This window comes from Crocuta crocuta, unplaced genomic scaffold (assembly GCF_008692635.1).
Source record: "Crocuta crocuta isolate KB4526 unplaced genomic scaffold, BGI_CrCroc_1.0 scaffold31, whole genome shotgun sequence".
NCBI lineage: Eukaryota > Metazoa > Chordata > Mammalia > Carnivora > Hyaenidae > Crocuta > Crocuta crocuta.
The window spans coordinates 9,588,115-9,615,668 of NW_027528362.1; positions in this window are offsets into that span (position 1 = coordinate 9,588,115).

A 27,554-nucleotide genomic window follows, 5' to 3' on the forward strand; every position below is an offset into this window, starting at 1 on the left:
TCATGCAGTAGTGTACAATCACTATCCTGCATTATAAACATTTATTGTGAGCAGAGCTTAAATAAATGTGTAATATAATACCGACTCTTTCAAAAATTTCACTTTGCTTTGGGGATTGGCCCTGCTTACTTGCTACCTTGTTCAAACTATTAAAATATATAATACTGGAAAAGACAAAACTATGGAGACAATAAACGGATCAGGTGGTCCCCGGGGCTAGGAGAGAAGAAGGGATGAGTGGGCAGAGCAGAGAAGATTTGTAGGAAGACGAGAGTATTCTGTATGATTCCGCAGTATTAGATACCTGCCATTGTATACCGCCGACAGTGAGCTATGGCCTCTGGATGAGGAGGACATGTCGATGCATTTCCCTCGGTTGTAACCAACATACCACTTGGTGGGGATGTTCATGATGAGCGGCCTAGGCTGGGGGTGGGGGGTGCGGGACACATATGGGGAACCTCTACCTTTTCTCGACTTTGCTGGGAAGCCCAAGCCACAAAATAAAGTCAGGTAAAATGTTTAGCTATTACAAATGTATTATAGAAGTTAAACTCCTTACATATCAAACTTCTAAATCTTTATTTCTCTTTTATTAAGGACGTAAGTACAAAAAAACAGCTGAGAACAGCTGATAATTTGTTTTTCCTTATGCCTTTCTCTACTGAACATTTCAAAAAAGGTCTCTTTCTGAAGCCAGAGATCTTAAAATACTGAATTTTCTGAGTCCTGTGCTCCTGATGACCAATCTCTCCTTCTTTTTTTTTTTTAAATATTTTTTATTTATTTCTAGGAGAGAGAGAGAGAGAGCGTGAGCAGAGGAGGGTCAGAGAGAGGGAGTCACAGACTGAAACAGGCTCCAGGCTCTGAGCTGGCAGTCAGCACAGAGCCCGATGCGGGGCTCGAACCCACAAACCGCGAGATCATGACCTAAGCGAAAGTCGGACGCTTAACCGACTAAGCCACCCAGGCGCCCCCCAATCTCTCCTTCTTGATGGGCTTCTGTTTGCCCGGGGATTCACCCCATTCCCACTTGGTACACATGCTTCTTGGGAAGCCACTTTCTTCTCTTCACTTCTTCCCCACTGATCCTATGCAGGGTCAGCTTGCGTTTCCAAAGGGGAGTTAAGCAAAGAGAAAGAAGGATGTACCCATGCTCCTGTTATGTGATGGGCACTCACTGAGAGTATATGAATGAATGAATGAATGAATGAACGAATGAATGAATGAATGAACGAACGAACGAATGAATGAACTAGTTTCTTATCTATTCACATCCAGTCCTGCACTTCTTGTTTAATCTCTCATGCTGGGCTAATCATAGGCAAGAGTATGAAATAAGGAAATGAGCACCATGTTCTGCAAACCTCTTCCTTCCCAATATTCAAGGCCATGGTCACTGTCTGCCTTCCCAATGTTCAAGGCCATGGTCACTGTCTTTCTGCTGCTACACCAGTCACAACCATGCTGTGTCAGTGTCCTAAGGCTGCAGGGTGCCATAAATGAGGAGGCATAAAACAACAGAGATTTATTGTCTTGCAGTTCTGAAGGCCAAAGCCAAAACTCAAGGTGTGTGCAGGGCCACGGCCCCGTTAGACTACGGCTGGAAGGCTTCCTTGCCCCTTACAGCTCCTGCTGCTGCTGGCCGTCCTCGGTGCCCCTCGGCTGCCTGCTGCACTGCTCCGTCTCTCTCTACTGTCACGCGGCACTCTCCCTGGGTCCCCTTGTCTTCACATGACATTTTGTCTTATCAGGGCACCAGTCATGCTGGGTAAGGCCCACCTCGACGACCTCTTCTTCACACGTTTATACCTATAAAGATCCTATTTTAGGATAAGGCCACCCGTCCACAAGTACTGAGGGTCAGGGTTTGGGCATATCCTATCGTGGGACACAGTTTCCCTCCTAGAGGTGACCTGTGCCTCAACACGCTTCCTAAAACCCACGCTGACCAATACGACAGTGGCAGCCCTAAGGACCCGCAGAACAAGAACACACAGCAACGCCCTGAGGATGATTTAGAACAGCGTAACGTTTCTTTATTCCAGAAGTGCTCATTCCGAACAAGCGTCACAGACAACGGGGAAATGATAAAAATCTCCACCTCTTGATTTTACCAAAGTTAACAACCACATCTTACGTAAGCTTCCAATTCCCTAACCTGAGCTACTTGCTGCAGAGGAAATAATCTCATGTTCATTGAGACCAAAACTCGGGGAAAGTGGTGTTTTTGTCCAGTGATGTGAAACCTTGTGGTAAAATGCTCCCTCCTGCAGCAGGAGGCTGGAAGGTGTCTAGGCTCGGCGGTCTGCACACCACACCGTGGAGACCACCATCAGATCCGCCCGTTACAGAGGTCGTTTTTTCAGATCTCACTGGCTGCTAGCATCTGAGCAGAGCACAACTCCAGTTTCTCTCTCACTGGACTCACCAGCTCCAAGTTCCTCAGAAAGTTTAGGGGAGGAGGTAGGATGGCTTTGGGTTAGGCTCATTCTAGAGGCTTGCGGTAAATGCCTTACGTAGCTCCTACGAAGACAGACATCCACCGTTTATGGCGCTCGATAGCTTCGTTTCTATAAGCTGAGGAAAGTAATAAATCTATTTAACTCTCTTATTATAACAGCAATATTTATTCTACTCTTGCCAGAGAGAAGTAAGAGGGTGTATGAGATCCCACCCACGTCTCTGCTGCAGCCGACAGTCATGGGGACCCTGGGGGTCCCAGCCCTGCACGAGCTCGTCTTAGCTTTTCTGGAGCCCACAGTACACAGAAACTGTCCGTATTAGGGGGCTTTTCCTCCCTGATTAACAGGAAAATTTCAGAAGAAGACATTTCTGTTGCTTTAAAAAAAATTCTAAACAGCCTTAGCATGGCTTTAAAAAGGTACGAGAGTCTACAAGATTGAGAGCCTTGTAATGATCTGTGACGAGGCAGCCTCTGCCCCCATCTCATTCCAGCCCCATGAGAATCAGAAGAAGGGATTCTGTGACAGTCCCCTCGCTGGCTGAGTGAGGGAGGAATGCCTGCCAGTTTCGCTCCGAGGCTCTGGGGCAGGGAGCTCTTGCCGGGTGCTTCGGTGAAAATGACACATACAGGATCCATATACGTCAGTGCGGTAGGGGTGGGGGGTGGATAGCACATCACTATTTCTAAGTTGAAATAGTTTATTGCTTTTGAAGGAGCTGATCATAAACACCAGTAGATTTTTAAATTTTTGTTTTATTTTGTTTCATTTTTACTGGTTTGTGAAGGGAGGGCACAGGCCAATTAATGCACAAGACGGTAATGCTCCTTCACCAACTTCATTCGTTCATTCACTCATTCACTTGATGCCATTTAAAGACTGACTGACATAACAGGCTTCAAAACTGCAGGCAGGGAGGAAGGGACAGGAGCAGTGTGGGTGCTGTCTGCTCCTCAGGGGACACCTCCAGACATTCCCCCACATCTCATGACCAGAGCCGCGTCAGGGGGCCGTCCCCAGATGCAGGGGACGCCAGGAGAGAGAGCTGCTGGCTTCTCCAGCTCCTACAGTCGAGGCAGGAAGCAGAGGTCAGGGAACAGAGCTGCGACAGAGCACTTCTAAGGGACAGGTGCCTGAAAGAGACCCGGAAGACACGAAGGAAGCAACCAGCTGAAGACGGAGAGGAAGAGAGTTCTAGGCAGAGGTCAAAGCGAGGACTCAGCCCCGGCCTGGGACTGAGCTTGGATCAAGGAATGTTGTACGACTACAGCTTCGTGACTGAAGGGAGAGAGGAAGGAGTTGGGTCCGGCAGGTGGTCAGATGAAGATCAGGGAAGGGCTTGCGGGGTTAGAATTTTGGGTTTTGTTTTTCTAAGTATAATGGGAGACAGCTGGAAGATTTTAAGGACGGAGTAAACTGATCCTCTCTGCATCTGCGGAGCCATCCTAGGAGGCTGCTGGGTGGATCGGATCGTCAGGGAGCAAGACAGAGGAAGAGCAAGCGATTAGGGCTCTCTCTCAGGAGCCTGGCAGTCGATGATAATTCCAGGGACTAGAGAATTCGGGAGAAGGTGTGGAGAGGTAGATGGATTTGGGGCTTAATTTAGGGGCAAATCACAGAGCTTGCTAGTCGGGGTAGAGTGTGTAATTTATCGTCCAAACAGTGACAATTTTGAGAGTGAAAGATTCGCACGCGTAAGCCACTGTCCCAGGCAAACCAGGACACGGGGCAGAGGTCGGGAATAGAGGACCAGCCCCTGCTGGGGGCAGGACAAAGGCACAGGTGACGTGGAGCAGCCAGTGGGCCAGGATGTGAGTGTCTACGTCAGTTTGAGGCAGAGCCATTTGTTAGTCGGGATTCTCCAGAGAACAGACCAGAAGGAAGGTAGGTGGACACCTGATCAGATGGATAGATACATAGACAGGTACATTTACTTTAAGGAATTAACTCCATAGTGCAGGTTGGCGGGCTGACAATTCAGGCAGGATTTCTATGGTAACATCTGGAACAGAATCCTTTCCTCTCCTGGAATCCTCAGTTTTTGCTTTAAAGCCCTTCAACTGATTGGAGGAGGCCCACCCACCGTATTGAGGGGAACTGGCTTCGCTTCAAGTCAACTGATTTGTAGGTGTTCACCACATCCACAAAATCCTTTGCAGACACATCTATGTCAGTGTTTGATTAAATAACCGGGTCCTATAGTCCAGCCACATTGACACATAAGTAGAGGGGTCAGTGGGAAAGGTGGATGTACCAGGGAGGAGCTGGCTCACAGAGAGAGCTTTGAGGAGGATATCTAACCCTTTAGAAAGCCAGGGAAGAGCATGAGACCCTCCAGAGGCAGGGAATACGAAAAGAGAAAGCGTGTCTGATTAAATCTCCCACATTCAAAGCTCGAGGCAAGAATCATGAACCACCAGACTGGACTAATCTAAGACTAAAGCAGAAGGAAAACCAGGAGAATAGGGTTTCATGGAGCCTGGGGTAGAAACGGTTTCAAGAAGAAGGCGACGGGCCACCTTGTTACCTGGCACGGAGAGGTTAGTCCAAGATGTCAAATGGCACCAACTATTGACTTGGCAAAATGGAAGACAGACAGGGGGGAGTGTGTCTGGAGGGAAACAAAGAAGGACTCTGTTCTGGGAAGGAAAGAAAACTGGCATCCATGCCCAGCCCGGGGGCTTGGGGACACTCTCTGAACAAACTGGGATCTAAAGACAGTGGAATCCCAGAGGGATTTTCATGACGTGTTACTGATCACACACCTTAGCCCCTGGACAGTGGGGGCCCCAAGACATATGCTTCCTGTGGACAGATCGGAGTTCTGATTGAATTGCTATGGTGACCCGGTTCCTATGGACTATGGGGGCTGCAGGCTGGGGGAGGGGCCGTCCAGATGGGCCTTGATGGCCGAAGGCCTGGAGGGGGGAGTACAAACCCGTTTTAGGGAGCTAGAATGATTACGTGCCTGCTTGAGTTCAGGCGTAAGAGAGAGAGGAATCACGATAATGAGCAATGCCATGTCTGGAGCTGGAGAGCACAAAACAGAGCCAGCTTAGTTCCTTCCCTTCGCTTTTTTGTTGGGTTGGGGAGCAAGGAAGGCTGAAGTGAGTCTGGGCCCTCCTGAATCTATCTGCCTGTGGGACAGTCAGAAGAAGATGTTTTTAGCAGTTAGTATCGAAATCTGAAGTTCTGGAGAAAGATGTCTCAGCTCAAGTCACGTGTCTGAAAGGGACACCTGGTGCCGGGGGCGCCAATGGCTAGTCCAGAACGGTGAGGACAATAGCCCTGGCTATTTCTAGAAGGTTCAAAGACTCATGGGGAGTTTCTGATTCTCCAAGAAGTAGGCTCTGCTGGGTGAAAATTGTTGCAGGCAGTTTTGCTGGTAAATGGGAAAGGTACTGATAGGGGGAAATGTTTTCGAGTAAGCCAACAACTCACATTTCCAACTCTCTTTGTCCCCCAAAGCTAGCCAATATGTGAAGGAAGCATTATTATTAGGGGCTCCTTTTTTTTTTAAGTTCTGGCCTTCTTGCTATGAGTCTTCAGTTAGCAGTGACCGGCAGCCGTTTCCGGAGCAATGTCAAAGCCAGAAGTGTTAGCCGCCAACTTGAATGGGTGGAGTGTTGCTAAGAGTCATCGACTAGGCTAAGGAGAGGGGATCATTGGGGGACACTCATTTCGTATTGCCAAACTAAGAGAGCCGGAGAGTTTGAAAGCAAAACCCAGAGATTTATCAGACTGAGTGTTGTTCACTAATCTCAACACTGGAGGGAAAAATGAAGGAATTTATTAAACTGGCCAGTAGCACTTAAGCCTTGGTTCTCACCATCCTGTATGCCTTCCGCTGCCTGTCCAGGCATGCTAAGGAAGCTACGTTTGTCCAGGCATGGGGATCCTTTCTTGGCGTGGATCCCAGAGCCTTCCTGCACCACGTGGCTGGTGGGGAGGTTGGGGAGGGGCTTCGTCTACACATTGGGAGGAGTGATATGGATCAAAGGGATGAGACCGTTTCTTCATTGGAGCCATGGATAAACGCATCCGACAGCTCTCGATGCCTTTCACTTCAGCCTCTGAAAGGCAGCTGTGGACTTGGGGGTAAGCACAATGCACTCGTTGGGGACCCTGAGTGCCGAGGCGAGGTAACCCCGAGGGTTTGCCAGCCCCGACCGTGGGAGTGAGGTCCTAAAGTTTCAGGCAATGGAAAAAAGGCATGTGATCCATTCCAATAGCGAATAGGAGCGGGTTTTCTGATAACACCAAGATGAAAAGTCGAAATCTGCGGAGAAAAATGAAGCAGCCTGCTTTGAAAAAAATTCAGGTGCAGGAGGAAAACACAGAGGAAAAACACTATTACAAAAGTGTGTGGAGCTTCTGCAAATATAATAACCTGTCTTTTATGTGGAAAAAAACAAATAAATAATTCAGGAAGTTACAAAAAGGAACAAAACACACCACAGTAAGAGCCACTACTCAGAATCCACAAATGCCAACACCCGCAGCTTCTGATTTTTTTTTTTTAAGGAACTAATAAAACATTTTGGTAATGTGAACTCTCCCTCCCCTTTTGCAACCCGAGTCGGATTCACAGCCTCCTCAGAGACGATCGGTTTGGAAATTGGATGTGTGTACTTCCCACCCATGTAATACACATGCACGTGTTTTTCTCAGTGTACATGTGTAATATTGTACTGCGCTACATAACTCCACACCTTGCTGATCTGGCTTCAGTAGTATGTGTTTGGTATCTCTTCATGATGAGGCACAGCTATCTTATTTATTTCAGTGATTCTGCACCCATTTCAACCATAATTGTAGGCATGTACTAACTCTAGTTTCGTCACTTGAACTGTTGTGCATTCCTTTTAATTCCATGTGTGAATACATTAAAGCTTTTCTCATCCATCCGCAGTGCTGTGGCCAATACCTTTGTTCACGTCTCCTTCGGAACATAAGCCTGAATGTGTCTAGCGTATACACCACAGAGTAGAATGTTGCCTCTGAAACTTTAACAGCAATTAAAATTTAACCGCTTGCCCTCTCAAACTATTGAATCCATCTATCTTCCCAAGAAAATGCATCAGCATTTTGGAGGGCTCACTACTCTCTGGAAATTCAAACAGGTATCCGGTAAACAACAGGTATCTATTAGGCCCCTACTCCGTGTTAGAGTGTTGGGTGAAAGGAGACTCAAAGAGAAGTAAACCACGGTGCCCCTCTTCCTGGACCTCAAAATATACATGGGCAAAGTGGATATAAACACACGGAAGAGCATCCTGATAAGAAGCAGAGGTCAGGTACAGATGGAGATGACTCCCGGGTGGCCGTTGTCCTTGGGCAAGGTCGGACAGCAGGTGGTAGAGACCAGAGCCGGAGTTGTGTTCTCGCAGGCTCTGAAACACAGCTCTGGAATTTCAAGATGCAAACAGGTGGCCTGGGGGCCACAGGCACCCCATAAACATCTTCTCATTGTTTTGCTTTGCTTTTTTGTCTCCGGCCTGCACAGTTTCATAAATATGCGGCAACATAGAAAAATAATTCAGAGCATTCCAGTGAAAATTCCTATTTCTGGCAACTCTGAGCATCGAATTGCCGGGGGCCCCAGCAGGCTGGGGGGAGCCGGTGACTGTGGTGGATGGCTTGTGTGTAGTCCCATCCACCAGCATTGGGACTCACAGATGGGACATCGCACAGGCAGTCACGGCCCCCACCCATTGAGCCTCTAGTCAGTCCTGGGGGGCCCCTTTCTGACCAGCCAGCAGCAGGACACCGTACAGATGTTATCTGGTCCCTGGCTACATAAAAGAAATACCCCACTGGATGTCTAACACTGGAAGATTTAGTTCCCAAACTGTCAAATGTCACTCAGCCTGCACCTGGCTTCTCGTTCCATTTCTCCGACCCCTTCTGCTACCGCTCGCTTGGCCTAATCTCTGTTTATGCCCTCCCTTGTCATTCTGACGTGATGCATGGTCCACCTTCTCTTCGCCTGTGACCTCAGCTCTCCTCCAGTCTCTGGCTTTCATCTCTTTCCTCCGACTCTTTGATAAAACAAACAACCTTCCCGTCAACACCCGTCCCGGGCCAGCCCCCCTGGGACCCAGGCTCCCATCAACAAGGCCTCGGGCAGGAGGCCGAACCCACTTGGCCGCCAGAGCTTAACTTGTGTGACTCTATTAGACTCTATTACTCCTTTATTAACTTACTTATTGAGTCATCTATTTGCCATTACATTCTGAAACAAATATTCAGAAGAAACGCGCAAATACGGTAAAACAATCAAAACAAGGAAAAATAGTGTGAAAGTGAACTGACGAAGGGGGTAGGGGACAATTGTATCAAAAAAACTAAGGCCAACCTGTAGTTATCTGGATGGCGCTTTTAATAGCTGTGAGTTTTGTGGAAACTGGCAAAGACCAACAGGGAACAGCAAAATATAGCTATGAATGAGTGTGAGTGATATGCCTTCATTTTGTCATTTGGAGAAATGAGTTTTTCTACAACGGATCAGAAAAACTGAAAGACTTAAGGAAGAAACAATTTTTTACAACCACGAACCTCTTCTCTGAGTATTAGAGATAAATAAGGCAGACCCTTCCCTCTAAGGGCAATTTCAACCCTGCAAGAACAGAGCGTGTGAAGGAAATAAAAAGATGCCTCCCCCTCTTCAGCCTAAAAGTGTTGTGCGGCCTTGTGGCCGTCCGCGAGGCCGGAATGTTCCATCCATGGGAATGAACGCTAATCCTGACCCCTTCTGTGGGCTTTGACATGATCTAATTTCACTGAATGCCACTATAACTTGCTAACTTTAATTACCACTTAGCACCTGAAAATTGATACTTTGAAAGCCACTAGGAGAGTTTCCAAGGTTTCCTCTGAAGCGACACTCCTTTCCTTGACAGGTCCATTGTGTGAAATAGACTCATCATTTCATTACTCCTGGACATCGGATTGCTGGGAGCCCAAGCTCGTCTGCCTCTCAGCGTGTCCGGGCCTGACAGTTCCTTTACAATGGTTTTGAAATTCCATTATCGCCGGTGACCCCTCTGACCTGCCCTTTGCTGGGCTGACATCTCCCCTCTCTGGGTGTGGGGGCTACCTTCAACCTTTCCCTTTTGGGACCTTTCAATCTGTTCTTTTAGAAGCCAAACAAGCATTGGGAGCCAACGAGTGATGTACAGAGAACATCTTCTTTTAACTTTCTCTAAATTATCTAAGTAGACGGACCAGGCACCTCAGTCAATGATTCATCAGGAAGACACAGGTTACAGTCAAAGCGTTCCCCTCCGCCTAGGAACCTGTCAGAACTGGATCATGAGAGAAAATGCCAGAGTTTTAGTGGTCTCGGGCGCAGGTCAACCTCCAGGCCCCCTTGCCACTGTGATCATGGGGCTTCATCTCCCGGGCCCCGATTCTCCCATCTGGGCCGGCAGCCTGGGCTGATAACACCATCAGAAGCGTCAGCCGTGTGGAGGAGGCCACTGAGGGTCTCAGGTGATGACAGAGAGCAGAGTGCTCTAGTCAGGCTGTCGGTGGGCCTGGGGGCCACCTGTTGGCTGCCCAGAAAGGGTGACACAGCCAGACCTGTGAAAAGAGACAGCAGCTAACGTGAGAAGTTAACATAAATGAATCAGAGCAGGGACTGGGAAGCAGGCAGAGTGGGGGCTCTGATGAGGTCCACGGTCCCTCAAACCCCAGCCTCTGGGGATGGGCCGAACATGCAAGAATATAGGATGGCAACTGGGGCACCTGGGTGGCTCAGTGGGTTAAGCGTCCGACTTCGGCCCAGGTCATGATCTCATGGTTCATGGGTTCAAGCCCCACATCAGGCTCTGTGCTGACAGCTCGCAGCCTGGAGCCTGCTTCCGATTCTGTGCCTCCTTCTCCCTCTGCCCCTCCCCCGCTCATACTCTGCCTCCGTCTCTCAAAAAATAAACGTTAAAAAAATTAAAAAAATAAAAAGAATATAGGGCAGCAAGTTCAGATCCAGCTTTGCTCTAAAAGTTGCCAAGTCATCATTCGGTGCCCCAATCTCGATCTTAAAGGCGGCTCCCGGCACATTCCCTCCTGCATATCTGTTTCTGAAATAATCGCGTTGACACCTTGGCTAGTTTGGGATCCAAGACAAAATATATTTTAAGACTAACAACCATTGATGAATTACTTTTTTAAAAAATTACCCTAACAACCGCTGACATAATTCTTCTCAATTTTCTTTTTCCCATGTTACCTTGGAAACACAACAATGAGCAGTTAAAGCTCCCCTTTCTTTAGGAAACCGGGAAAGGACTTTTGTCGCTTCTTCTCAACCCACAATGGAGGACACCAGTAATCCTCTCACCCCGTAGAGAAATCGCCTCCTCCCTGCAGGTGTGTGGGCAGAATTCACAGGTGTCTCTGGAAACCCGATCTGGGCACGGGGCTGTATCTGTGCGGACACATGAAAGGCATGGTACCCTTCACTTAAATCCACCTGCGGGCCACGGTCCAGCCCTCGGCACCAGCCACGGTTCGGGCATAGCCACAAAACAAGATTCGACTGAGGAGGGATCACTTTGATAATAATTACCGATCCCACAACAGGGCGGAAGCCGGTCCTAAATTCATATATGGAGAAACTCATGTTTCTGACTTGGTGCAAACAGGGCTTTTGAAATGCAGCATCGACCTCTCTAGGTGATACCTTCCGCAGGCTGCCTGCATAGACGCAGTCCCGGGAGGGGGAGGGATCCGTCCCGTCCGGCCCACAATGAGAGCAAAGAAGCCGCTGGTGGTAAAAGCCCTGGCCCTGACATGAGTTTGCACTGATCAAAGCCACATCTGAGCATTCAGCTCTTCATTTCACAAACAGACTGGAGAATTTAAGGGGCATCCGGGTGCCTCAGTCGATCGAGTGTCCCACTTCAGCTCAGGTCACGATCTTGCAGTTTGTGAGTTCAAGCCCCACGTCAGGGTCTGTGCTGGCAGCCAGGAGCCTGGAACCTTCCTCAGATTCTGTGTCTCTGTCTCTGTCCCTCCCCACCACCCCCCTCTCTTTCTCTCTCAAAAATAAATAAACATTAAAGAAATTCTTAAAGAAACTGAAGAATTCAAAGGTATAAAGCAGAAAATTCAAGAGTGGTAGTGCTTACGTTTAAGACGAGCAAGCACTGCACGTATTTAAGTAAAGGCCAGATTTTCCCTCCGGATTCTGCATACAAACACAGATTTCTTTTTTGCTTTCAGAAACTCCCAACATGCAGAAAATAAATCTCTCTTTGACTGATTGGCTTTTAGGTGTGTTTTTATTCTTTTCCAGAGGACAGCGGCATGAGCCTACTGGGGCTTGCGGGACGGTCAGGCAGGGCCAGGTGTGGGGTGGAGGAGCCCAGACACGCCGGGGAGACAGAACCTGGGCACCCAGCTGAACAGGGAAAGGGGAGGGCGATTGGCCAAGGCTGTAGGACATCAGACTTGCTAAAACATAGGAAATAGCCGAACAAAGGGAAAAATCAAGGAAGAACGTTTTCACTTTTTATTATATAACTTTCCATACCTACGCACAGATAGAATCGCGCAAGGAACCCCATGGTCATCACAGAACTTCGCTAATTGTCAAGATTTTGTCATATTTGCTTTATCTGTACTTTTTAATTTTTGTGCTGCGCTCACATATTTTATAGGAAATCCGGAAGAACTCATCACCCTGCTCTTGAGTCTGACAGGCACGCCGATGCCTTCATGGGACGATAACACCATGATGACACTGTGCAAAATAAACAACAGCGTCTTGCCTCATCGACTGCCTTCCTTGTCCATAAACAAGCCTCCTCGACTGTCTAAAAATGTCCTTTTACAGCCGGGCTGTTCAGATCAAGGCCCAAACAAGGTCGCTGCATTCTATTTGGCTGTTATAACTAGTCGTCACATGTTTTTTCGTTTGTTTGCGGGCTTTCTTCAAATTCTTGATTCATGTGGAAATTCCACCACTTTGACTGCAAAGGTCCCACATTTTGGATCTGTGTTTGCTTCCTTGTGCTGTTTATTGATGACAGTTTTGAGCCTGGATGATTATAAGAATTTTAAAAACACAGGCAGAAATAAGGAAATTTCAAGGAGAATGTTGTAGGACAAAACAGAACTTCTATTTTGTTTTGTTCCACTTTTTGAGTTTTATAAACTTTATTTTTTAAGTAGTTTTGGGGCACCTGGTGGCTCAGTCAGTTAAGCGTGTGACTCTTGATTTTGGCTCAGGTCATGATATCGCGATTCGTAGGTTCGAGCCCCACATTGGGCTCTGTGGTGACAGCGCGGAGGCTGCTTGGGAAACTCTCCCTGTCTCTGTCCCTCCCCTACTTACAGTGTCTCTGTGTCTCTGTCTGTCCCTCTGTCTCTCTCTCTCTCTCTATCTCAAAATAAGTATATAAACATTTTTTAAAAAGTCGTTTGTTTCAGAGCAAATTTGAGGGAAAGATGGAGGGATTTCCACAGAGCAGATAACAGTCTGTTATGAGATGTGTCTTTTGCAAAGATTTTTCCCCCAGTCTGTGCCCCGTGTCTTCATGCTCCTGACACTGTCTTTCACAAAGCGGAACTTTTTAATTTCAATGACGTTCCGCTTCTCAGTTATTGCTGTTATGAATCGGGCCCTTGGTTTTGTATCTAAAACGTCCCCGACAAACCCAAGGTCGTCCAGGTTTCCTCCTTTATCTCCTAGCAGGGTCTACTTTTGCATTTTACACTGATGTCTGTGATGCATTCAAGTTAATTTTTTTTTAAAGGCGTGAGGCCTGTGTCTAGATTCATTGTCTGGCGTGTGGATGTTTGGCTTTTCTGGTGTTCTTTCGGGAAAGCCTGTCTTTTCTCCACTGTATTATCTTTGCTCCTTCATCAGCGAGCAGGGACAGCACTGGACGGGCTCACTATTCTGTGCTGCTGGCTATGTTCTCTGCTTTTTGCCCGACATCCGAGCCTTGATTACGGTGGCTTCCTAGAGCACCCTGAAGTGGGTAGGCTCCGTCCTCCAACTTCATTCTTCTTCAATCTCACGCTGCTGTGCTGGGCCCAACGGCCTTCTATGGAAGTCTGGTTTCTTTTCTTTTTTTTCTTTTTTTAATTTATTTTTTATTTTTATATAGTTTTTATTTATTTTTGAACAGAGCATGAGTGGGGAGGGTCAGAGAGAGAGGGAGACACAGAATCTGAAACAGGCTCCAGGCTCTGAGCTGTCAGCGCAGAACCCAATGCGGGGCTCGAACCCACAAAACTGTGAGATCATGACCAGAGCCAAAATCAGATGCTTAACCTACTGAGCCACGCAGGCGCCCCCATGGAAGTCTGGTTTTGAAAGGACCTCAGACCCAACCTTCAGAGTCCCTCGATGGTTTATCTAGTTCCAGACACAATAGTCTTGGTTACAGCGACAATAGAAACAAACAAATAAATAAGGACCTGCCACATCTCACTCGATGTTAGTGCTGTCGATGTTTTCAGATGACTGAGCCCCATGAAAGCAAGAGCTGTGGGGGTCAGAGCCCCCCAATCCAGTTTATTCCCCGCTGTTTGTGCCCAACTTCTTAACATTTTATGAATTGTTTTGAGGAAAGTCAAATGAAAACACTCTTGCTTTGAATATGTTAAAGTGAGTTTAAGAAGAAATGGCTAATACATTCATTGTCTTCACAAGCATCCATTTCCCTGTTCCCAGAGAAAACATTTTCATTGAAAAATAAAATGTCTTTTATTTCCAGTGATGCCAATAGCCATGGATGTTTCTGCTCTGCCTTGCATTGCCGTGTTCCGCACCCACATATTTCTGCACTCTCCCAGGAACTCAGGGCCACACCGGCCCCCTCGGGTCTCTGACATTTCCTGGGAGTCCTTCCCCAAACTCTGCTTCCTAACAGCCACTCACCCTTGCCAATATCCTCATTACGAATACTCTAACACAGTGGTTACGTCCATTTCCGTAGGGCCCCCAGGGAGGAGTTAGGCAGCAAATGATAACAGTCTTGCTCGTCTAAGCCAGCGTGCTCAGCTACCTGAGTAACAGACAATAAAGCAATAAGACAGACTGGGTGTGTACACTTGCTCAGTCACATACTAGGCACCGCACGGCATGGTCTCATGCTCTCTGCAGAAGTCTCTAAGGGGTCTGTTAGGACAGGAGCAGAAACTGAGGCTGGTGGGGGTGCAGGGGCTCACCCCTGGTCCTAGGGTGATCGAGTCAGGATCCCAGCAGCCAGTCTGACTGCAAGGTGCCTACACATCACCAAACCACGTGTTCAAGCCGCTTTGCAGTAGTGCTGCCTGGTGACTTTCCTCCTCGTAGTTTCTCACTTGGGGACTGGACTGTTGGACACTGTTAAGAGCAGCAGGAGCAGCAATGAAATCTCCCCCAGAAGCATCATCATCTCTCTAGAAGAACGTGTCTCCAATGTTTGGATAACCATATTTCACAATACTTGGTTTCCCTTGATAACTCAGGTTCAGTATAATCAGGTTGGGTGTTTTTGGTGTTCCGTGTATTTCATTTTATTTTTAATCATAAGATATTAATTTATTCTATGTTTTTACAACATCCTGTTATTTTGGGGTATACATCATAGTCATTCAATATTTTTGTGCTCTATGTACTTTATGTTACGGATTTTAAAATACTGTCTTTGGTCAGACCCTTAGGCTTTGCTGATTGCTGCAGGAGTCCTCTCTCAAAAATTATTTAGGAATCCGTCTGTCACTGCCTGTCCTGGGTCCAGAACGCATGCCTCTTCAGCTATGAAGCAATGTTCTTGAAAACGGGGAACCTAGTTCCCTTTCACGAAGGCGAGTGCCTGTCACAGAGATGAGACATGGCTTTGCGGCTGGCAATCAGCTGGGTATCACCGGGGAAGGCGGCCCCGCCCGGCCTGAGTCACTGTGCCCAAGGCCGTGGGAACTGACCAGGTAGGAACACCCGCCTCCCTTTACACAGCCTGGACTCCTGATGCGTTTCTCATTCTGCCTTCTGGTTCCCAGACTCCATTGGAGTGCGCGCCCCTAATCCCCTCTTCTTATTTATTCTTGACTTTCCTTCTCTGCTTTGACTCATCTCCTGGGGCCTGACTCCCGGCCACCAGAGCTCCTGTTATCTGCTCCTTGATGAAGCCATCACTCTAGAATGCACCTGTCTGACCAAGCCCACCCAATCTGACAGAGAGGCAAGTTGGAATAGTCACCCAGCAACCGAAATTTGCATGTGGCAATGAGAATGCTTCTATTCACAATGGAAGGGAAAGCTGTTTCTTTTTTTTAATTGACCCCTTTTACCCATTTCTCCCCCCTCCCCCATCCCAGGCCTCTGGCAACCCACCAATCTACCCTTTCAATCGGTGAACTTGCTTTGTTTTTGTTTTATTTCGTACCTATGAGTGATCAGACAGTAGCGGTCTTTCTCTGACTTATTTCAGGAAATGTAAGTTTCAATTAGAGGTGGTGAAACTAAAGATAGACTTTGTGTTTGGTTTTGTTTTCTTTTTAGGTTCAAGGATCCCCAAATAATATCCATAAAACCCCCGTGGGCCCACGTGTCAAACTCCAGCCATGGATGGTAACTCGTGTTTCCGGGACGGCTAATGGAGGGCAAACGAGGTCCCCGTATGCTGACGACTCAGTGTTTCTCTACACGGCTACCTGCCTTTCAAGCTTCTTTCCACCCCCCTGAGCAAGGGTAGGAGTTCTCTGGGCTGGTCTGATGGGCATCACAGATTCCTCCAGACGACAGGGAGACAGTCTCTGGTTCCTCCCTCTGTTCCAGCCAATTACAAAAGGTTCCCATTGCTGCTGAGTGACCCAGTGTCCACTGAGGTCCCCGCCTGCGACAGTCTTGCCCAAGGTGGGGCCCCCACGGGACGGCTCCTGCCTGGGGTGGGCCCGCGGGTGCTGTCGGCCCCCAGAGTGGAAGGCTCGGTGGCCGTCTCAGCAGGTGCCACAGCTGTGCCCTCAGAGGCGGGCCTTGTGCGGGACCCGAATTGGAGTGAGGCCTTGTGCTCTCACTGGGCAACAGAGATTGTGGAAAAATCGCTCCTCTAATGCGCACGTTGCTGTGAGTTGGGCCCCTTGCCCGGGCAGGACTGCGGTGGGAGCTGGGCGTGCTAGGTGGAGGGCTCCCGGGGACGGAGCGCTGTGTCCTGAGTCACAGCCCCTGGCACCTTGGCACCCGGCCTGACTCAAACTGGGGGGCCCTGTCTCTTTCTGGTCCTCCAGAGAGCCTCTCCCAGGGGACCCCCCGGCTCCCCACGGTCACAAGCCTCGGGCAGGCCAGTGCCCGGTCCAGCCCTGAGTGGCTCCCCACCTTTCTGTGCCACCAAAGCCCATCAGCACAAGACTCTGCTTGTGGGTTTGGTTCTGTGTCTAAATGGATGGTCGTAGAGATGGGGCTCCTCTTCCCACCCGCTTCCCCCCTCCTTTCCCCTGTCGTGGCTACTCATGAAAGCAACACTGGCAATGGACTTGCGTCTTGAAAAAAAAAAAAAAAAAGCAGCACCATCTGGCTGCTCCCTGGGGGGTGGATCCAGGACAGGCCCACATCCGCCCACACGCCAGAGCGACAAGTCACGACCCTGGGATTGAGCGTCTAGCTGTCCTCAAGTTCAGTTAGACAAGAGAACAGCGTTGACCGAGTCTGTGGGGAGCTCTTCGCAACAGAGGTGCAACTTGTGGCTTCTACAGCAGAAAGGAAGGCTCGGAGGTATTCTCTTCGTTGGCTTGTTGTGCTAATAATAGATCACTTGGAAATGGTGTCAGTTGTAAGTAATCGGTGAAGGTTAGGAAGACAAACTCTGTAGAGGCTGCTAATTTTCTCGTAGGCATTATAATTGCAATTTTTAACGGCTGCCCTAAAATGGCCGAGACTTTTAGTTGCAGGTATGGTGTTTAAGAAAGTAAATAATGGGGGCACCTGGGTGGCTTAGTCGGTTAAGCGTCCGACTTTCGCTTAGGTCATGATCTCGCGGTTCACGGGTTCGAGCCCCGCTTAGGGCTCTGTGCTGACTGCCAGCTCGGAGCCTGGAGCCTGTTTCAGAGTCTGTGACTCCCTCTCTCTCTCTGACCCTCCCCTGCTCACGCTGTCTCTCTCTCCCTCCTAGAAATAAATAAAAAATATTAAAAAACAAAAGAAAGTAATAATGGTTTAAAAAAGTGTTTGGGGGGCCCCTGGGTGGCTCAGTTGGTGAAGCGTCTGACTTCAGCTCAGGTCATGATCTCATGGTTCGTGGGTTTGAGCCCCGTGTCCAGGCTCTGTGTTGTCAGCTCAGAGCCTGGAACTGCTTCAGATTCTATGTCTCCCTCTCTCACTGTCCCTCCCCTGCTCGTGTTCTCTCTCTCTCTCTCTCAAAAATACATAAACTTAAAAAAAAACCTGTTTTGCAATATGTGCAGATGTGGAATCATATCTGCACATATCTGCACAAATATGCACATATATGCACAAATATGGAATACCTGGAACTGATACGATGTTACATGTCAGCCACACCCCAATAAAAATAAATAAAAACTGTATCTTTACCTATTCAGTAAATCTGCTATATGTAAACACAAAAACAGCAGCAATAGCAATAAAAGCTAACAGTCTTACTACAGACAGTATTGTCCCATGCACTTTATTAGCCCTTCTAACCATCATGACGACTCTCTGAGAGATTTGCGCCATGAGTTTTCCTCGCTTTACAGATAGGGAAACTGAGGCCAAGACTGTTAGAAAGCTGTACTCATCATGAAGCAAGACTTAAAGAAGTATCACCATGTGGATGCAAGAATATTGCTCGCGTTGTTAACTGCACTGAGACCTTGAACTCCTTGAACTCTGTGAACTTGAACTCCTTTTGGGAATCATAAAACTCTTCTTTCAGTGATTTTCAAATTGTGGGCTTTGACCCATAGAAAGTTGGGGGGAAATTGTGAAATAAGCATAATGAGTTAGTTTGTTTCTTTTTTTAAAGTATATAAAATACCAGAAGACATCTCATACCATAAAGGTAAATACTGTTTCACCAAACTTGAATCAGTTGCACGGGGCCTGTGGGTGGGGGAGGGCGTGCTAGGTAATAGTGTAGCACAAAAAGAAGTTAGGTGTCTACAGGGTTTGAGCTCTTGCTGCGTTAACTGGACCTGGCCTGAAAATTCTCAACTACTCCCTCCTCCCACCCTGAGCTAAGGTTATCATATCGCTGTGTCTCCGGAAGGCAATGACAGCTATCTTTCGTGGTGAGACCAAAATGAGCATATTATCTTCGTAGCATGAGTTAAACACAGACCCCAAGGCATGAGGCTGCACACACAGTGTGATTCACTTACGATGATAATCACGAGGCGGCTATGGTAACAAGGCTCCTTTGCCTTCCTCCCTCGATGGCTCTTCCAAGCAGACCCACACGGGCATTTCGCCCAAAGTGACCTTCGCTAACCTGGCCGTGAGGGAGTGGCTGTGTGCAAGCCTGGTCCCAGTCACTCACCGGGAGAGGTCACAGGAGCAGCGGCCCTAACAGAGTACCTGCTGTTGGGCACCCAGGCATGCCCACTAAGAGGTGTGAAAGGCGCTTGGTGATTGGCTGAGCCAGCTTCGTTCTGGATCCCTCCTGCTTGTGGCTTAGACACTGGCATAGCTACAGCTCATGGCCTATTAGCTGAATTTGCTTTTGGTGTGTGCACACAGTGTTTGAAACACAATCTGAACAGAATCATTTAAAAAATAAAATTAGCAATTACTTCAAAGCAATGCATGCAAAGTCTGTTGGTCTCATACGGCGTGCTTTGGGACTCGATGCATAATCAGCGGAGAGGAGATGGGAGCTAAGAAAGATGGGGCAACCCCGAAGAAGACAAAACTTCTGGCCTCAGAAGCCATACTGTTTCCGCCCGATGTCACAATCTGACCCTTGGGCTCCTTCTGGACTCAGCAATGTCTCCGGCTACACTGGGTGGGGGGAAGCGTGGCCCGTCCCCGTCCCCGACACTAGGTGGGAACGGCTTCCTGATGGCGTGCTTTGGTTTCCAAGTTATCACAAAATTTGCAAGTATGAATCGTTGGCAGAAAATCTGCAAGGAAACTCCTGGCTCTTATCAGGTTGGGAGATATGAAAGCGTTAGACGTCTGTCCCTGGCGTCACTTTTCTGCTCCCCAGCCTTCTCTAGAAACGAGATGCTGCCACCCAGATACATTCTGGGGCAGAGCAGAGCCTTCCCTCGCTTTGTCGCATGCCCCCACGGGCTCTGTGTCTTCTCTGGTCTCTGTAGTAATGCCTGCCTGCACCTGCTTAGCTCACGTGTGGTTAATCGTGTGCGTGGAAAGTGCCGCATGTACATCCAATCATTCACAGGCATTACTCATTCGATGCCAGTCACTCCTCCCGAGGTGGGTACTCCCATTATGCCCATTTTCCGGTGAGGAAAGTCAGGACTGCCCAGGTCACCAGCGATGAAGCTTTCATCTGTCGTGCGGGCTGAGGTCTGTGGAGTTCCAGCCTCTTGTGCTAAATTCTGCGTCACTCAGGCAGCCCGGCTCCCGGCCGACAGCCGTCCACCCAGGACAAAGGAACTGCCTGCTCCATCAGAACTGTGCTACTCGCGGCCTCATTCACGTGGGCTTCTCCGCGTTTCTGCAGGACAACGTCGTCAGTGTGTTAATCTGCCTGCGTAACGTAATCCCCTCACCCACACGTGAAGCACCATTTTCTCAACACAGGTTGAATCAGGACTCTGATTTTATGAAATGAGATGAACATGGATGCACATTAAAGATTGTACTTAGGGTCGCCTGGGTGGCTCAGTCGATTAAGCCTCCAGGTCTTGACTTCGGCTCAGGTCATGATCTCACGGTTCCTGAGTTTGAGCCCCGTGTCGGGCTCTGTGCTGACAGTGGAAAGCCTGCTTGGGATTCTCAGTCTCTCTCAATAAATAAATAAATAAACTTAAAAAAATGATTGTACTTAACTCACTAATAAGGGAACTGGTAGGATGTACACAACCATACAAAAGACAGGGGGCCCCTGAGGGGCTCAGTCAATTAAGTGTCCAGCTTCGGCTCAGGTCATGATCTCTCGGTTTGTGAGTTTGAGCCCCGAGGCAGGCTCTGGGCTGACAGTTCAGGGCCGAGAGCTGCTTCAGATTCTGTGTCTACCTCTCTCTCTCTGCCCCTCCCCTACCCATGCTCTGTCTCCCAAAAAATAAATAAATGTTTAAAAAGTTTAAAAAAAAAACTGATCATACAAAGGACAGACATAGTTTTACATCAGGAATATGGGAACGCACGTGCTGATGGCTGCAAAGCCAGCCTCTTCCGCAGCCTAGGAGAGCGCACTGAACCCCTCCCTCTACCAGACAGAATTTATTTCCATGTCCTTAGACAAGATTGCACTGGTTTCAGTCGTCTACACCTTACAGAGTCACAAAGCAGTCCAGGAGTCTGCAAATCTCGGCCATGCCTGCTTCTGTGAAGTTTCCTGCGAGGAACCTCTCCTGTTTGTTCACCTGTGGCCCACATCCACGTTCACGGTGCATCTCAGGATCCAGCAGCACAGCAGAGAGATCACAGCCAGCAAAGCCACCACGTTCACTGTCCCTGGCCCTTCACAGAACACAGCCCCTGCTCGACCCCATGGCTGGTTTTCTACTGAAGTGTCTTTCTTCCTCATACTGGCTCAAGTTCACCGCTTCATATGTCATAACAAGCTGGTGACGAAGAGTCTAGGAATTTCTTTCACACCAATAACAGATTGCAGGAGATATTTGGTGTATTAGATGGCTAGCGCTGATGTAACAAAATACCAGAGATGGGGTGGCTAAACAATAGATATGTATTTTCTCACCGATCCAGAGGCTGGAAGACTGAGGTCAATGTGCTGGCAAGGGCTTGTTCCCAGCCTCTGTCCCTGATCTCCAGACGACTCTCTTCTCCCTGTGTCTTCACATCGTCTTCCCTGCATGCACGTCTGCGTCCAGATTACCTCTTCTTATAAGAACAGGCCATATTGGATTAGGGCCCAGGCTAATGGCCTCACTTGAACCTGGTCACCTCTGTGAGGATCCTGTCTCCAAGTATGGTCACATTCTGAGGTCCTGGGGGTTAGGACTCAACGTTCGAATTTGGGAGGGAACACAATTCAGCTGATGACACTTCGAGGGGGATTTGTGCCCTCATGAAATCTACCGTGGAGCTGGTCAGATCCTCCACCAACGTGTGCGAGTCACACTATTGTGGCTGCGTCCAGAAGCCATCACCAACCCACTCATTCTGAACTCAGTGGCTGTTCATGAACATCTCCCTTCACCCCTCACCTCTGTTCTCTAGCTGCACCTCCAAATATAGAACACTAAGAACCTTGGCAGTGATACAATCGATGTACACCTTCATATAATTATATTTTGACTTATTGTACAAATCAAGGAAAACAAGATCTTACTTTTGGGTCTGAATCAGTAGCACCTTAACAGGAAGCACATGTTGGCTTAAATAATAGAGACGTAATGGCGAGGGGCAAAGAAAGTTTGTTCTTTCTTTACTCTGGAAAAAATTGCGAATGGTGTCCCCTTTTATTTAGAGATATTTAACGATGCAGTACGTACAATGCAACGTTAATATTAGCGCTTCACGTGTCCAGTAAGAGGTATAGGTTTAAAAATATCAGCAACCTGGAGGGGTGCCTGGGTGGCTCAATCGGTTCAGCATCCAACTTTGACTCAGGTCATGATCTTGTGGCTCATGGGTTCGAGCCCCACGTCAGGCTCTGTGCTGACTGCCAGCTCGGAGCCTGGAGCCTACTTTGGATTCTGTGTCTCCCTCTCTCTCTGCCCGTCTCCTACTTGTGCCCTGTCTCTCCTTCTCTCAAGAAAAATAAATAAACATTAAAAAATTTTTAAAAATGATCAGCATCCCGGGATCACATGTGGCCATAGTGAAATGTATCACAAAGCCAGGCCTTCAGATCAGCTACTTAAAGTACAGAAACACCATTCAAAGATAATCATTGAGTGCCTATTATCTTCTAGGACTATTTACGCATGCAATTTCCACTGAGCTTCACAACAGCCCTTCAAGGTGGGTGTTAGCAGACCTCTTTTCATTGATGAAGATGCAGAGGTTCTGAGAGGTTAAGTAGCTTCCTCAAGAACCTGTAGCGCGTAAACAGCAGCAGCGCATTCTCCCCACCCTCCGTGGCCGACGCAAATGCACCGTGTCCGCTAGCGTTCGTGAGGGCTGCGATGTGACAGTGCTGTGTTTTGGAAGGACTCAAACACGCATCAAACCCTGCGCGCTTTGGGTGGAACAGGAGGTTCACCGCTTGCAGATCTTGCACACGAAGTAGGAAAGATGTTACGAGGAACAGGGCAGGGAGCTGCGTTCCACTGGATTCCCAACTCCGGGGGGGACAGCCCTGGCCGGCCACGCCTGCTCTTCCCTTGCAATGTGATCTTTTCTGCCGTGTTTGGATAATGCTCCGTGGAAGCCTCCTGCGACTCAGACCCATGGAATACAAGCCCCGTGAGCGATTTCCCCGCATGTGGCGATTGGCAAAAAAGAAAGAGAAAGAGCCTAACAGAGAACAAACGGACTCCATCTTCTCTCTTCATGGTCATCACTGTTAGCTATCGGCTGTGTTTGCTGAAATAATTAAAAGCCTCGCCCAGTCCCTCAGTGCCTGTGAGAAGAAAAAAATGAAAGTATTCATGGTGAGACAAAGAAGAAGGAAGAAAAGAGAAACCACTTGTTTGTCCTTACTGCTCCAGAAAATGACAGCCAAAGCCCGCTCTACATCTGGACGGGGAAGCCATAGGTTGAATGTTACAGGGATGTTCTTATGGCTAAAAAAGTCATTCTATATTGACTTGCAATCAGCTGACATTTTATTGGGAAAAACAAGAAAAATGGGCATGAGGAGGTAAAGAAACCAGCTGTTTCCTGAGCAAAGGCCTCTGATCTCTAGAACCTGTTCATCAGATGCGACAGTAGAAATTTGGGGCCAAGTAGCCAGGAAGCCCGCAGCGGGTGCAGTTCACGCCAGTGGGGTGGGAGGTCAGGTCCAGCCGGGAGAATGCAAGCCCAAGTACTCAGGAGGCCCCCGTATGCGTGGCCTGGAGGGCCGGACAGGGGAAAAAGCAGAGGTGCACACAACCCACTCAGAAAACAGCTGCACCTTTTTCCCGAGGACCCATCCATCAGTGTGCCCCTCTGTGCAAAGCCCCCGATCTGTTGGCCGAATCTCTATTTCTTAACCTTCCATGAGACGGGCAGACAAGGGAGGGTCAGATGGGCGCTGTGGAGGCTGAGAGCACGGGGTCCGTCTGTAAACGGAGACTTTTTGAGCCTCATCTGAGAACAGGTGGATGGACAGCTGTCTGAATTAGGAGGTTCCGGCCCTACATTCGAGTCCCAGCTCCAAGGAGTTTGACATAATTGTCCAAGGAAAACAATGTACTGGAGGCATGTCTGCTCCTGACCGTTGCTCCTTCTCATCTGATCAATGGAATTAGGTTTGAGCGTTTATCTTCTTTAACTGAAGAAACTGATCCTCAAAGACAGAAAACATCAAGCTGTTCTCAGCCATGTATTCCTCAGAAATCTTGCGTGCTTGTTGGGAAAAAAGGATTCTTGGGTCACTCTCCAGCCCTCATGGGATATGGACCTCTGGCTTTGGGTACAGGAAGTGCTATTATAAAATGGAGAATCAGGGCCGCCTGGGTGGCTCAGTCGGTTAATTGTCTGACTCGTGAAGTCGGATCAGGTCATGATCTCACAGTTCATGAGTTTGAGCCCCGTATTGAGCTCTGTGCTAATGATATTAGCCTGCTTGGGATTCTCTCCCTCTCTCTCTCTCTCAATAAATAAATAAACATTAAAATGGAGAATCAACATTTATGGAACTGCTTTAATAGGCAGTCATGATTCTTAGAACAATTCCTTACCTTCCCCCCAATTTTATTTTTCTTAATAGAACAAAATTTATTTTCCTAAAAAGAATATGTTCCTTTGGAAAACCAAGATTAAAGTCCCAGGCTGTGATTGCTGCATCAATAGAAGTTTTATCTTTGGTGCTTTCCATTTCTCCTTCGAAGCTTCCAGCACATTTTAGGCAAATGAGGAGTCATTTGAGAGAGTAGCTCAGTATATAAAGTCTCTTGCAATTTTTCCGCAGTACAATTAACGCCACCTCTGGCTGTTGCCACGTGCACATAGTAAAAACAAAGACAGAAGTCACAGAGTGTATCAGATTCACGAGGGAATTACTGCCTAAATCTCACTAGTTGAAAGTTACATTAGATCCTGGATACTCAGTACCATTGGCAAAATAACTGCTAGCGAGGAGCTTTCACAGTGGTATCTTCTCTACTGGAAGCAAAATATAAGTCTGCATCATCGCAGCTCAAGACCACAAGTCTGGACGCACACACACACTGGGCCCCGAATTAGTTTCAAATATACTAATGACCATTGATACACATATACACCATCTCTCTCTTGCGCTATCTATCTGACATTTTTAATTCCCAAAGCCTGGCACCAAAGTGAATAGTGGCTTAACAACTGCTACTTAAAGAGATGGTATTTTCCTTTTTTTAAAGTTTTGTTAATGTTTATTTATTCTTGAGAAGGACAGCGAGAGAGAGGGTGTGAGCAGGGGAGGGGCAGAAAGGGAGGAAGACCTAGAATCTGAAGTAGGATCCAGACTCTGCACTGTCAGCACAGAGCCCCACACAGGGCTCGAACTCCCCAACTGCGAGATCATGACCTGAGCTGAAGTCGGACTCTTCACCGAAAGAAATGTTATTGATCTTTTTCATCCCATTTGCCTCTTGTACGTTTTAAAGGACATCACACCTTAAAGATACAACTGGAGAAGAGAGGAGGGGGAATGGAGCAGAGGTTATATATTTAAACAAGAAAAAATGTAAAAAAAAAAGGGAGGAAGAGAAAATTGGAAAGTAACCCAGCTGTACCTATCAAAACTCCAGATGTGCAATCTCTTTTCTACAGCAGCTCCACCACTAAAAATGTACCTTATGGATACACTTGAGAAAATACCAGAATATGTAAAGCACGTATAAATTAGGGTAGGTAGGCACGTGCTGTGGTAACAGACAAGCCTGCAAATCTCCTGTCATAATGTGTGAATTTCAGTCTCATGCTAAGAGCCCAGAAAGTAACACAGATCAGCGGGGACTCTGCTCCCCTCGGTCACTCTGGATCCAGGCTGACCGAGCTCCCACCATGCTTGAGCTGTGCCCTCTGGAACCTAACCACAAGTGAGGCCGGGGAAGGTAGGGGAGGACATAAATTATCTGATGACCTCCAGTGTCTCTGTCACTAACCGCAAGATACTCAAGATGTATTGCATGTAGCAGCTTAGAAACCAAACTTTGCTAGTGAGTGATGATGTACATGAACTGTGGCCTATTATATGGTTGTTAAAAAAAAAAAAAAAGTAAATCCAAATATACCAGTGAAGAAAGATCTCCAAGACGTATTGTTTATTTTAAAAGCATAATGTAGGGGCACCTGGGGGGACTCAGTCGGTTGAGTGTCCAGCTTCGGCTCAGGTCATGATCTCCCAGTCTGGGAGTTCGAGCCCCACGTTGGACTCTGTGCTGACAGCTCAGAGCTTGGAGCCTGCTTCAGATTCTGTGTCTCCCTCTCTCTCTGCCCCTCCCCTGCTCGCATTGTCTCTCTCTCAAAAATAAACACTTTTTAAAAAAGCATGATGTAGACTAATATGTATAGTGTAATCTCTATAGAGATAATTTTTAAAAAACAGGCATGTACATGCCAACAATATTTTTCTGAACAGATAGACAAGGTTCTATTTACGATGGCCACTTTGAGGAGTGGAAAAGGGGCTGGGAAAGGAAACATTTTTTCTCAATTTTTACTTTATTTTTTTTTTTAGGAAACATAATTTTTACCAGACGCAAGTACAGTACTATTTTTATCCAAAATGAAAATGCTAAAAAAAATACATGTAACAGACTAGCTGATCATGTCATGAAATTCTTGTCAACTGACCCAAGGTTGATAATGGGATCTGGTTACTTGAGGGGGATTCCATTCTCTTAGACGCTAAATGTAGGAAGGAGGTGTTATGAGGTCGGCGACTACCTTCCAATGCCTCAGCTAAAGAACTGTGCGTGTCAAGTGTGTGTGTGTGTGCGTGTGCGCATGTATGTGTGCATCTGTGTCCACAGAGCACGCACATACGTGCAAAACGTCCATGTTGAATCTCCATGGTAGATAAATGGGAGTTTGCTGTTCCGGTCTGTCGACTTTTCTGGGTATCTGAAAATTCCCCAAGTAAAAAGCTGAGGAAAATAAGAAGAAAGACTGTGATAAAAAGCACACCACTTGAGAGCAGAGAGCTTCACAGACCTCCCGCCTTCCCACCTTAGGCCTGACGTAGATGGAGTCCAGAGGCAGCCATATTAAAATGTCAGGAATCAGACATCAGGATCCGAAGTCAAGACACATCACAGAAAACAGTGGTGAGAACTGTCAGAGAACAAGTTCTTGAAAAGGATTTCTGTTCAGGCCTATAAAAATCTGGGCGACCTTATTAAGCATAACCAGACTCTTTAAACTGCTTAATGACTGTCGTAATCCTGGTACCTGCTTGGCTGGCCACACCACTTAGAAAATTCTGCCATATTCGAAACGCTTTTGTGAAATCTGTTCTTAAAGTTAGTGTAAAGGAGGCTCTCAAAAACAATGCACGGGGGGCTGAAAAGCCATCTGACTTTAATCCACTCTCTCGTGAGTCTGTGAGGCGGCGGTGACTCAGGGAGAAAGTATGTGCCTACAGATCATTCTTCAGGAGGCGAGGTAGGCTGCCATTTCAGCCGACGGCCGCCTCTCTGAGTGTCGTTAATGGTCACCGCACACGAAGGTTAGGGGCCCTGCTCACTGCATCAGGCACGGCCTCTGAGCCTTTCCCACACGCTGGCAACTCCCTGCATCCAGAACGCAGTTCCCACAGCCTGGCGGGGGAGCTCAGGACACAGGAGCCAACAAGGTGTATTTTCCATCGCTGGACACAGCGGATCACAGCTTCCTCTCTGGAAACGGTGACTGGTGCTTCGGCCACGTCC